Below are 17202 nucleotides of genomic sequence, written 5' to 3'. Positions count from 1 at the left end.
AATGAAGTTCAGCTTATCAATTATTTCTTTCATATATTATGCCATTGGTGTTGTATAGAAAGTCATTGCCAAACCCAAGGTCATCTAGATTTTCTCCTATGTTATCTTCTAGTAGTGTTATAGTTTTGGATTTTATATTTAGGTCTGTGATCCATTTTGAGTTGATATTTGTGAGTGGTGAAATGCCTGTGTCTAGATTCTTTTTTTTTTACAGGTAGCTGTTAAGTTACCTGTAGTATTCCAGCACCGCTGGGTGTAAAGATTATCTTTGCTCCATTGTATTGCCTTTGCTCCTTTGTCAAAGATCAGTTGACTATATTTATGTGGGTCTATTTCTGGGCTCTCCATTCTGTTCTACTGATCTATTGCTCTTTTCTTTCACCAATACCCCACTGTCCTGATTACTGTAGCTTTACAGAAAGCCTCAAAGTCAGGTAGTGTAAGTCTTCTTTGTTCTCCCTCAATATTGAGTTGGCTATTCTTGATCTTTTGCTACTCCATATAAACTTTAGAATATGTTTATTGATATCCACAAAATAGTAATAACTTGCTGGATTTTAATTGGAATTGCATTGAATCGATAGATCAAGTTGGGAAGAACTGACATCTTGACAACATGGAGTCTTTGCGTCTATGAACATGGAATATCTCTCCATTTACTTAGTTCTTTGATTTTGTTTATCAGAGTTTTGTAGTTTTCCTAATATAGATCTTGTATATTCTTTTAGATTTATACTGAAATATTTCATTTTAGATAGTGCTAATGTAAATGATAATGTGTTTTACATTTCAGATTTCACTCACTCATTGCTAATATATAGGAAAGTGATTGACTTTTGTATTATTAACCTTGTATCCTACAGCCTTGCTGTAATCACTTTGTTGTTTGATTTTGAAACAGACACCTCCTCAGAAGATGGTAGTTAAGCTTTTGTTAGTTCCCACACTTTTCCTCCACTTTGGGCTTTCCTATATGCTGTGATTTGTTTTGTTTTGTTTTGTTTTGTCTGGAGTATTCTGCCTTCCCTACCCTCAGTCTCCACTCCAGATACCCCCTTCTTTAAACCTGATTAATCTTTGAGGTCTCAGAGAAGCATGGTTTATACTGGGAAGCCTTCTCTGACTCTATGAGTCTGGGTTACCTGATCCCCCCTACTTCATTTCTTCTCTGGAAGGTGTAATCGCTACTCTCAAGAAACTAATGGCTTATTTGGGAGACAATACACAGAGGTGAAAGTAATAATAAACAAGGTTTATTATTTATACTGGGAAGCCTTCTCTGGTTTATACTGGGAAGTCTTCTCTGACCCTATGAGTCTGGGTTACCAGATCCCCACTACTTCCTTTCTTCTCTGGAAGATGTAATCCCTACTCTCAAGAAACTAATGGCTTATTTGGGCGACGAACTGCAAAGGTGAAAGTAATAATAAACAAACACTTATCTCTGTTCTAAGAACTTTACTTTTACTTTTAACTCATTTAATTCTCACAGTTGTGAAGATTAATGAGAACTGCTCTCCAAAACCCTCAGAAACTCTCCTTAACCTATAAAATTGAATCCAGACAGTTTAGATTGGCCTATATGCCTTCACATCAGGATCTAAATCTGTATTTCCAAACTAAGCTGGTTTACTCACTATGTCTTGATATAGTCTATACGTCTTTACCTCTGAATGCTTGCATATGCTATTCTCCCTGTTTGAGATGTTCCCTGTGGTCTCATTCCTCCATGACCATTCCATCCTCCACATTTCTATTGCACTTATTTTCTGGACCATTCATTTTTGTTATGAACCTAAGCAAGTTTACAGGAACAAAACTTATGGGATGCCAAACAGGTCAACTCTTACTGCCCTCCACAGTCTTTTGGATTTTTGTTGCGAGACTTGCATAGCTGTTTCTGGTGTGATCTCTGCCTAATCCAATTGCTGTGTTTTATTTACAATCTTTGTGCATTGACATAGCGAACATATTTGTCATTGAAGTGGTTACTTAGTGTTGCATGGTGTACATTCATTGCTTCTCTTTTAGAGTCCTGTATTAATATTGTAATTCAGTTTTGTTTTCTCAATTATTTGCATGCCAAGTATATACAAGAAACCCATCTCTTGTCATTAGTCTGGCAATTGTGAGCTCCTCAAGACAGAGACTGTCTTCAACATTGCTGTATCCTCTACCATCTTTAGCTTGCATGTACTAGATTCTCAGAGAACCCTGTTCAATTGACTCACACTATCATAACGCCAGGAATTTAGCCACGTTACTTAACACCCACCTCTACCCTGATAAAAACGAATCCCATGAGGGCTAAGATGTGTAACCAGAGAGGATCCAGTAACTTTCTCCAAATGCTTGATCACTCTAACATCACTTCTCTCATCTTGCCACCTCCTCTCTCTAGAGTATCATGTAGCTACAAGGATTCAGGAAACCTTGAAGATCATTTTCTCAAGCAGCTCATGCATACAAGCTAAACATAAGGACCAGTTCCCTGGCAAGTGCTTCTTGCTTCTAGTGATACAAGGCTGTATGGGGCCCCAGGAGTCGTGGGATGGAGTGAGTTAGTGATCCCATACTTGCCATTTCCCTGACTTTGAGTGGAAGTTCAGAACTCCCAGCGTTGCCTGCTTAATCTGTACTGAGATTGCAGAAACCTGGCCTGGCTCCTCTACCTTTGGGAGGGTAATCATTTCAGAAGCATATTGTGCTCACTTCTGCAGTCAGGCATGGCTAGATTTAAGCAAAACTTTTTTACTTCTTTATTTAGTGTTTGCTACTTGTTGACTCACCCTATCCTTCTAAGAAAATTCTCCTCTTACTTTTCCCCATCGACTGTTTTGCTCCCTCCTGGCCTCTCCACCACTGATTTCTTCCTGGCTTCTACGTGTGAGCATCTCCCCATGAATCTCTCTGCTTCTGCCTTCCTCTGTCTACACTTTCTCTCTAGTAGTCTTGCTTGCCATGATGACTAAATTGATATCCCTCAGCAATGACTCCTCAAACCCCATCTTCAACCCTGACCTCTTGAGCCAACTCTAGGCCTACATTTCCAGATGTCTGCTAGGCATTTCCTGCTGGCAATCCAAATCCAACCTGTCTAAATAGCTCAAGCAGCTCTTTCCCCTGTTTTCCCAACTTCTATCAGTGTTCTAGTGACTGATGTTAAGAACCTTGGGGCTTGTCTGGGCTGTTTACTAACCACATCTTGGACCCTCAGTTTCCTCATCTGCTATGTGAAGATGGTAATGCGCTCCCTATCTCACTAAAGAGCACTGAACGAGACAAGCTATCTGGAAGCATGTTTTAAGCTGTAAAAGGGTACACAAAGAAGAGATGTAATAATTGTGCTGTCATCTTTAGTTTTTTTAGCTAAAAAAGCTAAAAGCTACTATCATCTTTAGCCACACATTCACCCCATCACCTTATGTTACCATTTCCTTTATCCCTATACTTCTCATCCATCCTTTTATCTCAATTCTTGATATGACCACCAGAGTTTAAACTCTGTCACCCATTGCCTAGACTAGTTCTATCCGAGCCTAGTTATATCCTCTAACTCAGTGGTTCCCAGACTGCAATCCATCCACATAAGAATTACTAGGAGGAATTTATTTTTTAAAAAATGCAATTGTAGTCTCTTTCACAATTGTGCTGGGACAACGGAATATCCACACGCAAAAGAATACCTCATACCGTATACAAAAATTAACCCAATATGGGTCAAAGACTTAACAGTAAGAACTTAAAACACAAAACTCTTAGAAGAAAAAATAGGCATAAATCTTTGTGACATTCAATTAGGTAATAGTTTCTAAGATATGACACCATAAGCATGAGCAACAACAACAAAATAGTTAAAGTAGAGTTCATCAAAATTTTTAAAAATGTTGCACTTCAAAGGATACCATCAAGAAAGTGAAAAGACGACCCACAGATTGGGAGAAAAATTTTGCAAAAATTTTATCAGATAAGAGAGTTGTATCCATAATATATAAAGAGCTCTTACAATTCAATTATAAAAAGATAAATGACCCAACTAAAAATGAACATATTCAATTTATTTGTCAATTATACCTCAATAAAACTGGGGAAAAATGAGTCAAGGATCTGAATAAACATTTCTCCAAAGAAGACATACAAATGGCCAATATGTACAAAAAAAGATGCTCAACATCATTAGTTATCAGGGAAATACAGATCAAAACAATAATAAGGCTGGGGACAGTGGCTTACACCTGTAATCCCAGCACTTTGGGAGGCTGAGGTGGGCAGATTACTAGAGCCCAGGAGTTCTAGACCAGCCTGAGCAATGTGGCAAAACCCTGTCTCTACAAAAAATACAAAAATTAGCCAGGCACAGCGGTGCATGCCTGTAGTCCCAGCTACTCAAGAGGCTGAGGTGGAAGGATCGTTTGAGCCCGGGAGGTCGAGGCTGCAGTGAACTGTGATTGCACCACTGTGCTCCAGCCTGGGTGACAGAGTGAGACCTTGTCTCAAAAAAACAAAAAAAATGAAACAAAACGACAATAAAGTAATGTACTTCCCAAAAACCATTGAATTGTACACTTTAAATGGGTGAATTGTATGGTATGTGAATTATACCTCAATAAAGCTGCTTTTAAAAAAATCACAAGATACCATTTCACATCCACTGGGATAGCTAGAATCAAAAAGTCAGATAATAACAGGTGTTGATGAGAATGTGGAGAGATTGGAACCCTCATACACTGCTGGTGGGAATGCAAAATGGTGCAGCTGCTTTGGAAAACAGTCTGGCAGTTCCTCAAATGATTAAACGTAGAGTTACAATATGACTGAGCAATCTTACTTCCAAGTGGGATTTCAGATAATATATATACCCAAGATAAATGAAAGCACATGTCCACACAAAAACTTATACACAAATGTTCATAGAAGTATTATTTGTAATAGCCGAAAAGTAGAAACAATCCAAATGTCCATCAACTGATGAACATATAAATAATATCTGGTATATATACATATAATGGAATATTATTCAGCCACAAAAAAGGTATGAATACTGATCCATGCTACAACATGGATGAACCTGGAAAACATTATACCTAGTGAAAGAAGGCAGTCAAGAAAGGCCACAGATTGTGTGATTCCATTTATATGAAGTATCCACAACAGGCAAATCTGTGGTGACAGAAAGTCAATCAGTGGTTGCCAGGGGATGAAGGGGATGGCAGGGGGAGGGGGTGCTAAAGAGTACGAGGTTTCTTTTGGGGATGATGAAAATGTTCCAAAACTTATTGCAGTGATGGCTGCACAGTTCTGTGAATAGACCACAAAAGTGAATTATATACTTTAAATGGGTCATTTGCATGGCATGTGAATTATATCCCAATTAACCTTAAAAATGCAGTTATAAGGGGAAAATTGATGGTGGGGATATTTTACAGAAAGCTTTAAATGCCAAGTTGAGCAGTGAGGACTGGATTCTCTGGGACCAGTTTTCTCGAAGTGTGCTTCATAAACCGTCTGCCTCACAATAGTTACAAATACCAAGTCCTGGCTGCACCCCAGAGACTGTAATTCAGAATGTTTTTCGTGGGATCAGTACTTGCATTTGTAGCAAGCACCCCACGGAGGCTGCAGGCTACACCCCATTGTTAAACATTTTGCTGATCAATCTTGCTGCCTCCAGACTCTGCTCCATTCTGCCCTGCATGATGCTGCCGGATGAGCCTCCAAGAGTATAGTTTGGGTTGGGTCACCTTCCTGCTCAGAACCCTTCAATATCCTTTCATTCCCTTAGCATGAGCTCCAGGTGCTCTGGGCAGCCTGGTTCCCATCCAGTCTTTTTAGCCTTATCTCCATGGCTTCCTACATGTCAGTCAAAATGTAATATTCTCATTCTCTGAACCTGTTTTGTGGATTCCCCCTCAGTGTCATTGCCAGGCTGTCCCATATTCCAGGAAAGCATCTCCTGTACTCTCAGCTCATCTTTTGCGATACAAATGTCACCATGATCCTTCCTTTCATTTTAACTAGCTGATCGTCTAGAATTTACCACACAGCCTTTCATAATCTTTTAAGCTATACAGTTCTGCTACTTGTAAATTGAATGACAATATTCAGAGTTGTCTGAATATACAGACAATGTACAGAGAAAACACCTGTAGATCAGGCAGTGCAGCCTGACACCTGGTCAGAGTGCAGTACTGGGAATAAAATCCTGGTAGCAATCTCCTCTGAGGAATTCAGCATCCTTCCTGGTAATCCAGAGATCAGGGGCCTGCATCAGGCACCAGTGGAATATAAGCAGGACCTGGGGGACCCTGGCCACCACCCAGCCTGTCAAGTCTTGGCAGCTTAGCTGGTGCCACTTCCTTACAGAGGCTGGAAACTGCTGAATTGAATCCTCATTTCAACTGGTGACCCCAAGCAGAAATGCTCTTCCAATCCCATTGTCCTCTGTACTGTGTCCACGAAATCACCCCATCTCAGTAGGAAAAGAGAAGGCTGGAAAGCCATTTACAGCCTATTTGGTAATAAGCTCTTAAAAATAAAATTATGATTGTCAGATAATGATTTTACAGCACAACAAGAGCCCCCTTGCAACCATTTCCGTAATTACATTAAGCCGGTTTGTCTGAAAGAGGCTTAATGGGAAACAAACCATTAATTATAATTTGGTCTTTTCTCCCACAGCCCCTTCCCCCTTGAATTACTGGAGCCACACCCTGGGGCCATGTATGGGAGTGCAGGGATCGCAACCTTGAGGATGGGAAAGATGAGGTGACAAAGGCCAAGGCTCACTGGGAGGGAAGAATAGAGAGCAATGGAAGGTACAAGGTTGTGGTGGCCCCTGTAACCAGCCGGGGGGCCTACAATGGCCCCCACCTAAGTGGAGCCAGTGGTGCTGTGTGTCCACTTCTTTAGACCTGGAGTGAAGGAACTGGGAGCTGTAGGGCAAGCTGAGCCCAACATGGGCATGTTTTCAGGGGCCTCAGAGCTAGTGGGTGGGGCGGGCACCTGGGCAAACAGAACTAAGAAACCGGCAGGAATGAATCAAAGACAGCTTAAATATGCAGAAATGCAGCTCATACCTCTGGGCAAAAATTATCCCAAACAGAGTTATATAATGGGCAGGTGGTATATGATAGGAGGAATGAGGCTATGAGGTATGTATACAGGCATGAGTGAATGAGAGAGGTTGAGAATGGAGTGGGAGTGTCCTGGGGAATTTGGCAGAGGAGCTTATGAAGCTGTTGCTTGGAGGTGGGTGTGCATGTGTGTATATACACATACTGGGAACCCTGGAAAGCAGCGAGAGGAAGGTAGCTCTGAATGAGGCTGAGTTCCACGCCTGGGGTGGCCTTAAGGCCACTCCAGATGTGTGCACTCCTAATTCTTGAGGTGGTAGGGACAGAGAAAGGCCTGAGGGCACAGGTGTGGGGTTTGGAGCACCACTGTTACCCTTATAAGTTAGTGTACCTCCTTCTGACCACCATACTCCCACTCCTAGCTTGCTCGCATCCCACCTCCAGACCTTTCTGCTAATTGGAATCTTCCCCTTCCTTTTACAGGAAATCCACCATGACAGACCACCCCAGGTCATTTTTATTATTATTATTTTTTCTGAGACAGGGTCTGTCACCCAAGCTGGAGTGCAGTGGTAGCGATCTTGGTTGTTCACAGCAGCCTCAACCTCCTGGGCTCAAGCAATTCTCCCACCTCTCAGCCTCCCATGTAGCTGGGACTACAGGTGTGTGCCACCATGCCTGGCTAATTTTTGTATTTTTTTGTAGAGACAGAGTTTCACCATGCTGCCCAGGCTGATCTCAAACTCCTGGACTCAAACGATTCACCCTCCTCAGCCTCCCAAAGTGCTGGGATTATGGCCTTGAGCCACTGCACCTGACCCCAGGTTACATTTAACTATCCCTCCAAGGAAGTTCCAGGATACTTACTCTGATCTCTCAAAGGAAATTGTCCATAAGTTGCTGCTGCCGTCTTAAGCTGTGATTTTTATCCATCTGTGTAAGTGTTGTCCTCCCTCTAGATTGTAAGCTCCTTGAGGACAGGGTCTTTGTATACTGCAATGGCCAGCACTGTGCCTGTCATTAAGCAGGTGTGGAGCAAGCATTGTCTGGCACTGAGCCTGACAGCTCAAGGAGCAGGGGAGGGCAAAGCAGGGGAGAGGGCACAAAGGCTCTCATAGGGACCCCTCAGGCCATTCAGCTATGAATCCTCTGGCTGCTGCGGGAGCCCCTGAGCCTAGAGGGTGGGTTAGTAGTGTTGAAGCTACAGAATAATTTAGGGGGAAATTGTGGATAAAATCATGTAAAGGAAGTACTCCACTGGACATCAGTCAGAAACCCAAAACAATGCAAGCAATTAGACAAAGGCTTGTGGTGGGCACCTCAGTGACCATAAGTTTCAGGACCCACTGCTTCAGAGTGGGTGGAGAGGCCACCAGACTCATCAGAAGCCTCAGTGACTGGGACAGGGTATAAGAAATGGATACAGGGGTGAGTGCAGATTCACAAGGCCATTAAGGTCAACATGTTGCATGATGAGCAGGGTGCTGATTAAATGCTGTTGCCTGCAGCCCTAAGAAGCCTGCAAGGAATTCTGAAGCATCCAGTAACCAGGCGCAGGTGCTCAGAGCTCCTGAGGTCCTGTGTGTGCACGCCACTTCCCATGAGCAGCCCCACATACATCCACAGACTGGGCTTGGAAGGGTAGAGGTTTCCAGAGAACCAGTAGTTGACCTTCAAAGGTGGGAGGGAGGCTGGCAGAGGGCCAGCTGTAGAGCAGCAGCTGATGGCAAGGAACAAAGGTCCTAGAGCTGGAAACATATGTGGAGACTCAGGGCTCCTCTTTGAAGATTTACTGCTAGAAAGGGCCCTGGAAAGCATTTCGGTTTTCCCTTGGTTCACAGGTAAGTACACGTTGAGGCGCAAAGGGAAAATATGACTTCCCCAGGAACCACCAGAAGAAAACTGATTGAGCTAAAAGGATAATTCAGGTTTCCTGACCCTATCTCCATATCATATCTGCTTGGAATTTGCATATCCTTCTCCTGGGTAAATTATGGTATTTGCAGTTCCAGTGTACCCCAAGAGCCAGCAGTCTTGGTCTAGTGGTTCTTGCTTTGTGGTTAGTGCTGGAACTTTCATAAGCTCTAAATGGGTGCTCTGAGGAGAAAGAATGGATGATTTGGGGCAGTGGGAAGGAGGGCAGGGCCAGAGCTGGGTCTCTAGGGTCCCTGAGACCTGCCATAACCACTGTGAAGTTAGTGTCTGTGACATCGTCCATTGAGGAAATTCCCAGAAGGGCTAAGTCTGGCTTGGGAACCAGTACCCAGACCAGGCCAGGGAAGTTGGGCTGTTGTCCCAGGAGCAGCCAAGCCTGGGGTGGGCAGGGCTGGGCTGGGTTGGGCTAGGCTGGGCAGAGCTGAGAGAGAGAAGAGAATTTTTTGCCTCTGGGCTCATAAATGCCTATATTGGGCAAGGCCTCTTGTTTCCTTGGGCGGTGACCAGGAGTCTCTCCAAATTTGCCAGCCTGGGTTGAATTGTCTCTCTGCCTGGAAAGAGATTGCATCCTTCTAGAGGATCCCCCTCAGTCCTCAAGGGAATAAGAATGGATGCTGACCCCTGCAGCCTGACCTCCCAGAATGGATAGAGAGATGTGAGCAAATTCCATCCAAGAGGGTGGGCCACTCATTACCTCTGCTAGGCTAGGATGGGAGCCACAGCGGGGGACAACTGTTTCTGGGAACCACAGCTCCCTTGGGTTGCTGATCCATGCAGTCACTGTACCCCAGGGTGGTATAGATAGTAGCTAAGGCCTTGCTCATGGTCCCCAGAGCCCCCAGGCCAGCAAACAAGTCATTATGTCATTATATAAATAAATTAGGTACTTACATAGGCCTTGGTGTGTAAGTGCCGGTTGTTATTATTGCTGTGTAATTATGCAGTTAGCTTGATGAGGGGGGCAGGCAGAAGGGTTGAATCACCCCCCATCCTGGGGAAGGTAGACAGGCTCCCACCTCTCACCTCAGTGAGAACTGTGGCTCAGGGTCACCCAAGATAAAGTGCAGGAGTCTCCCAGGTGTCTCCCTGCAGATGGGGCCATTTACCCCAAGGCATGCCCTGGAAGAGGCTGGCAGCAGGAATCCAGGCAGCTTACTCACCTGCAGCAGGGCCTGGTACCATGCCGCAGGCTTTCTGCCAGCTCCTGACTGCCTCTCCCACCCTAACAGAGGGGCTTGCAAACAACAACCATGGGCTTCATCCAGGACAGGAAGCCCCAGAAGGTGGGGGCTGAGAGAGATCATGGGGCTGGGAGAAGAGCTGGTGGACAGAGTAACATCTCTTCTTCCTCTTCGGCCTGGGGGTCATCCGCTCCTCTACTCCCAGTCCTTCCCCTCTCACTGGGAGGTTTAGAACCTTAGGTTCCTCAGGTGTGAGGATCTCTCAACATCATTTAGTCCAACCTCACATTTTCTAGATGGGGAGGCAGGCCAGAGAGAGAAAAGTACTTACCCAAGGGCACACAGCAGGCCCCGGGGACACTGGAATTAGAGCCTGCTCTGCTGTCCTCCTTTGTCCTCTTGTTCACATGCTGTCCCCCCACCCCATTGTTGGGGCTGCTCCAGCTTCTCACTTCCTCTCCCCGTCCTGCTCCCAGCCCTGTCCAGGCCTGCCTGTTGCCTCACCTCTCCCCTCGTTTGCTCTCCCATTGCTGCTTGGCTTTCTTCTCCCGGCCCCTGGAGCCAGGGGAGGCTCCCCACCTTCTCTTCGGCCAATGCTTTCTTCTCTCTTCTGGTCCCTCCCAGTTTGCTCCTGAGGCTTCTCCTGGGATGGGTCTGCCTCTTCCCTTCCACCTTCTGCTCTCTCCAAAGAGGGTCTGAAAATGAAGCAGGGAGGATGAATTCTCTTCTGGCTTTGGGATTGGGTGGGCTGAAGCAAGAAGAGCCTCCTAATGTGGGAGTGGGGACAGAGGTGCCCACCATGGCAGCTCCTACAACCAGAGTCCCAGCTCAGGCACTGCAACATCTGAACTTGTGTCCCATAGGAGCAAAGGAAAAGGGGACAGGGTCAAAAGGGCATGGCAAGGTGGTGCGGCTAATCACTATCGGCAAGGGCCTCCGAACATAAGGAGCTGCCTAAGACTGGGCCCTTTTCAAGTGTCCTCATTTCAGGGAGATGAGAGATGAATTTCCTCATCCACTCTGAAATCCCGTGAGAAAGGCCTGTGGGCCCATTTTTTGTTTGTTTGTTTTTGTTTTGAAGGGGAAACTAAGTCTTGCTCAGAACGTCACAGTCTGTGGAGGACAGGGTTTGGAGTCTGGGTAGGTGGCTATCAATTTCTCAGCTGTTCCAGGAATCAGTGAAGTTCATTCACTTAACGAGGAATGTGTGTGTGCATGTGTTGAGCAGCCAGGCACAATTCTGAGGGGAACAGCCAGGGTTCACAGGGCTGTGTATGTCTCTAGAAGCATTCTCACCTGGCAATCAAAAGCTTTTCTGCAGCAATCTGTAGCCCTTACTCCTTCAGCCATCCAGATTCTTGGTAGACAGGCTTTCTGGGTTGGCTGACAGAGGAATCTGGAAGTGTATCTCCCTGTTTCATAGCCTGAGTGCCTGGTGTGGAAAATGACTTTTTCAGATTAACCTAATCTCAGGAGCAAAACTGGGCCCAAACAAAAGTGTTCCAGTATCCAAGCTTGCCCTTTTTATCCAGCCGATACAGCCCCCTTCTTTCTGGCCACCTAGTTCTCTGCACTGACTGAGGGAGGCAGAGGCACGAATAAACTTTTTTAAGAGAAGAGACCCATTGTGGCTTACAGGGATGCTGAAGCTACAGGCCATGATGCAGATTTGGCAAGAGGCCCTATCTCTCAGCTCTGATGCATTAGGGGGCTCTCCAGGCCTAGGCAACTGGGTCTGGCCCCCATGCACTCCTCAGGAACTGACTGGCTGCATCCAGGCCCCCACTGCATCCTAGAGTCATGTGGGGAATGGGCTTCCAGGCTTTGCATAATCCTTCTGGATAACTGGGAATTTCTCTGGTCCTGCAGGGAGTGGCATTTTGATCTATTTCCTCCTCTGGCAGCCTCACTGAGTGAGGAGTGTGCCTCATGACTTTCAGGCACTAAAATGAGAATGGCTAAGGGTAGCAGTAGCCTCATATTCTCCAAGGACTTTTAACTCACGGGCAAACATACCGTGGGCTCGGAGATGGCTCAGGGATGTCGTCACCTGGGATGGAGAGAGTGGGTTCAAGGAACTGCTTAAGGCTCTCCCTAATCTGAGGCCACTGAAGCTCTCTCCCAATAATTCCCATGACATAGTGAGTCCAAGGGGAGTGGGAAAACTTCAGCATGGTTCCCAAGACCCCCTTGCAGGAGAATTGTATAGGTAAGACTCGGAGTCCCAAAGTCTCAGGGGAAGAGGTAGTATGGGGTTTTTTCCCCTTTCACTGAAAGGCATTTTTGCACATGACTCAAACAAGTCTAAACTTTCCTAAACTTCAAAGTTTGCCATGGCACAGCCTCAAAGTGGAAGGGAAAATGTTAAAAAGGAAAAAAGTTTGTAAGCCAGTTAAACATTGTGTTTTTTCTTCTTAAAGGAACTGAATTAACTTGTTATGTTACTATTAGCATCCCATTGTGAAAATAGGGTGGGTCTTTTTGGGGTGATGTGGTCTCTGGGCCCATCCCCAAGCCCTGCTCACTCTGCATGAGGTTGTACAGGGCATTGCACAACCTGTGGTAAGAGGAAAGAGTTCCCATGGCAACATGCCTGGCTCACAGGGTCATTTTCAAGCTCCTGGCAAGAGCCCTGGTCCAGGCCAGAGGTGCTCCAGATGCCTGGCTGTCCTCCCTCCCCTGAGAAACCTTTGCTGTGGAAACTGGGAGGCTGGGGAAGTGGGAGCCCAGCTGGCATGCCCCAGGGTGCCTCGTGACTCTCTCCACCTGCCCATGACCCAGGAACTAAGCATCAGTCATAGGGCTGTGGAGACTGTGCAGGTCTTGAGACCAGTGGTTAGGCTTGAGGGGTGAGGGCTTTCTCTACTCTCTCTCATCTCCTATCTTCTTGAGCAACACCATAGAGCTGTGCTTAAGAGTGAGCTCTGGATACCCAACTGCAAGGGTTCCTAACCTTGCTCTGCCACTTACTAGGTATTGACTTAGACAAAAATTACCTCACCTCTCTGCACTTCAGTTTCTTCAACTGCAAAATGGGAATAATAGTAGACCTACTCCATAGTGGTGTTGTGAAGAATTAAGTGAGTTAATACTATCATATTAGTGACTCTTCCTGCTACCATTTTCATTGTCTTCACTGCTGGTTCAGGTACTCCTTACCTGACCCTCAAAATGTTCAGAGCCTGGCACATAAAGGGCTCTAAGGAAATATTTGATGGTTGACCTGCTTTGCTGATTCCCTTGTCTCCACTATCTTCTCCTTCCCATCCATCCTGCACATTCCAGTCAGATTAATTTTTCTAATACACAAGTCACTCCCTTCCTCAAAAAACCATCCTCAACTTCCCATTATTTACTAAATAAGGCCCAAAAGCCTCAGCTGGCAGTCCAAGTGTATCTCTGACCTGCTCACAAGCAGTCTAGTCTCAGAGTAAAGAGCATGGGTCCTAGTGAAAAATGGCGAAGGCCGGAGTCCTTGCATTGCAGCTTCCTGGGTACATGACTGTGAATGAGAAGACTCATTACTCCTAGCCGTTGTTTCCTCATCTGTAAAATGGGAATAAGAGTTGACCTCCCTCACAGGATTGTTGTGAGGATAACAAGAGATAAAATGTGTAAAGTGCTTAGCACTAGGCTGAGGCAGATAGTACGTGTCCCCTAAGTGTTTTCTGTGTGTATTTGCAGCTCCCATAGTTTCCTAACATAAACCTGGTCTGCTCATTGTCTCCTGGGCAGGTGCCCAGGGAATGCTCCCCCTAGATCTTTGTCATATCCCACTCATCTGGAATCTCTCACCTGCCCCCCATCAAAATCCTACCCATCCTTCAAGCTCTTCTTCAAGCCCAACCTCCCTCAGCACTAGATCTGGATACTCCAGTCCAGGGAGAGTGCTTGTGCCCCCTTTGAATTTCCATGCCATTTCTGACTCGTATCATTCATTTGATACCAAGTCATGAGCTGCTCTGGACTGCTGGGAGAGCTACCCCCAGGAGAATTGTCTTCATCTGGCTGCAATCCCCCAGTTTGAGCCATTTTTTTCTTGCTGATACCCTTGGCCATTCTTTACTAGTGAAAGGAGGGTCACTTATCTGTCCCACAAGGAGGTACCTACTACCTACCTTGTACCAGAAACTGGGGTCACAATCCCAAAGGGGCTTTTACTGTAGTGGAAGAGACGGAGGTGGAAATGAAAAACAACAGTCAAGTGTTCTTAGAGGGATACATCAAAAGAATTCAGGAAGCAGAGGATCTCATCATTGCCCTCTCCCACCCCTCACATACCTGCTGAAGAGCTTTCCATAGCAGACCATTGCTCTTAAGATTAAACCCCAATGTCTTCATTGGACCTACAACTGTCCTGCTTGATCTGACCACTGCCTGCCTCCTCTCCAGGCTCCTTTTACAACATTTATACCATCACTCCACAGACCTCCCACAAACCCCACGTGTACACACACACACCTTAGACACAGGCATACACTCATATGTACACACACCGCATGCACATACACACCCATGTGCACACTCACACTCATATACCCACATCCCATACACACATGTGCACATGCGCACACACGCACACACACAGCCCTCAGCATACTCTTTTTCAAAGGTAAAAAAGCTCCTTCTTGCTTCAGGGATATTGGATGTGCTGATACTTCTGCCAGGAATACTCTTCCCCCAGTACCTCTTAATATGGCCAACTCCTACTCATACTTCAAATCCCAGTTTAAGTGTTTCCTGGGGAAAGCCTTCCTTCACTACAGTTTGTTTCCTCTATCAAGCTGTGTGTCAACATATATAAAGGTTTGTTGAATGCATGTCTCCTTAATATTTCACACAAATTTTAATCAATCCATTATTTGTGTAATTAGGTATTTTTCCATCCCCACCAGCCTTTACGTAAGGAGGGCCCATGTCTGTCTTGCTCACTGCTGTATCTCCAGCACCTAGCACTGTGCCCGAAACACAGTAAGCCTGACTACCTATTTACCAAACGAATGAATACAGAGATCAGGTAGGCCAAAAAGGGAGAGAGATCCTGGGCAGAGATATTAGTATAGTATGTGCAAAGGTATGAGAGGAGATAGAGTAAGTGTGTGTGACTTGTAAGTAAAGTGGCTGAGGTATAGGCTTTGGGGGCTAGAAGGCTGTGAGCTAGGGCCAGGTAGAATAGGGCTTTGGACACCCATGAGGAGTTTAGGTTTAACCCATGGGTTACAATGAGTGAAGGGATCTAGTTTGTGTTTTAGAAAGCTCACTCTGGGCCGGGCGCGGTGGCTCACACCTGTAATCCCAACACTTTGAGAGGCTGAGGCAGGCGGATCAGGAGGTCAGGAGTTCGAGACCAGCCTGACCAACATGGTGAAACACCGTCTCTACTAAAAATACAAAAAGTAGCTGGGCATGGTGGTGCAGGCCTGTAATCCCAGCTACTCAGGAGGCTAAGGCAGGAGAATCGCTTGAACCCGAGAGGAGGAGGTTGCAGTGAGTCAAGATGGCGCCACTGCACTCCAGCCTGGGCGACAGAGTGAGACTACATCTCAAAAAAAAAAAAAGAAAGAAAGCTCACTCTGATGGCCTTGGAGAGGTCAGAACTGAGAGGCAAGACTTCAAGCAAGGAGACCATTGTCTATGGGATAGGAAGAGGGAATGAACCAAGGCAGTACCCCAATGGCTGAGGAGGGATGGATATGAATGCCATTTTGGAAACTGAAGAGCAGGGGTTGAAGCAGAAGTGAGACCTGGCCCCTGGCTCTGGTTCTGCCCAGGGCCCCTTGCTGCCCACCTCACAGAAAGTGATACTGTGTGAAGTGGGGTGGGTACTCGCTCTCCCTCAGTTGGGGTGGGGTACAAGGGTTGTCTCTTACACCTGCCCCCCCCACCAGAGCTGGCCCCTGATGAGACAGACTTGCGCCCCAAGAGCACCAAAGATCAGCCCTTTGCGGGGCCATCACCTCCAGCTTCCCCCTTTCTGTGTTCCCACCCCACAAGTTTGGCCTCAAGTTCTGGCCGCATCCCCAGACAGCCCTGGAGCTCGAGTCCCTGGCCTTGACCCAGAGTCCTAAGCCTGCTTCAGGCTCTCCTAAGGAGAATCCTGTCCAGAGAGGCCTTCGGACCCTTCCTGAGGAGACAGAGGACTGGGTGAGATGATCTTTGACTTGGATTCTGGTTGGGATGGCTGTAAGGGGACACCTCAGGCAGAGCTAGGCAGGCAAACCGCAGGCTCAGGCTTTCTGGGAGCCAGAAGAGGGAGAGCCTTTGCTATGTAACCCTTTCAGCACCACACCCAGGCAGGAGGGAGGACTCTGTCCTCTCCAGCAGCCCCTACCCAATGGTTTGTGGGACCGGGGCGGGGGTGGGGAGTCAGTGTCTGAGTTCACCTCCACAGGCCTTGTAGAGAGGAGCCAGCTGGTGCCGGCAGCCTGGGCTGTCGGAGTTGCAGCCAGAGTGTGTGGGAGGGGGGCTACAAGCCACCTGGGGCACCCAGGTTCCCTGCAGAGTGCAGCCCGCCCTGGCTGGGAGGGGCTTTTGGGCCACAGACCCCTTGCTGCCAGGCACAAATGGTGGTTGCGTTAAAGGTGTTCCCCAGATGGCGGTATCCCACGGGGCTGAGGCCAGACCTGCAGGCATGAGAGGCACAGGCAACCCGCCTGTACGGCCGGGGGTGCCTCGAGGTTGTGGAGACCCACTGCAAGAGCCAAGGGTGCTCGCTACCCCGCTGGGCTGGCTAGCGGGCTTCATTTTGGTCCCTTCCTGGGCCCTTTCCTCGCTGTCTCCCCACCCCCATGCTGTCCTTAGCCTGGCCCTCGCTGGGGGATCTCTACTCCGCCCTCCCCAATCATGCTCAGGCCCCCAGCCCAGCTCAAGCCCCCTCTTCGGCGAGGAGGTCTGTGGCGCCCTGTTTAGGCGCCGGTCTTGCCTACCTCGGTGGGCCCAGGGAGGGGGCCTAGGGCCCAGACCGGCCGCCCACACGCCCCCGCGGCCCGAGCCGGTGGAGGGGGGGCGAGGGT

General features: G+C 47.1%; 1 protein-coding gene across 4 annotated transcripts in view; it reads left to right on the top strand.

The window, feature by feature from the left end:
* Positions 1–17202, top strand: part of NRG2 (neuregulin 2) — a 199765-nt gene that overhangs the window by 122188 nt on the left and 60375 nt on the right. The gene's annotated exons all lie outside the window — the stretch shown is intronic.

The sequence above is a fragment of the Pan troglodytes genome, chromosome 4 (genome assembly GCF_028858775.2).
Source record: "Pan troglodytes isolate AG18354 chromosome 4, NHGRI_mPanTro3-v2.0_pri, whole genome shotgun sequence".
Lineage (NCBI taxonomy): Eukaryota > Metazoa > Chordata > Mammalia > Primates > Hominidae > Pan > Pan troglodytes.
Note: the sequence above shows the minus strand (reverse complement) of the source record. Positions and strands in the feature narration are given on the sequence as shown.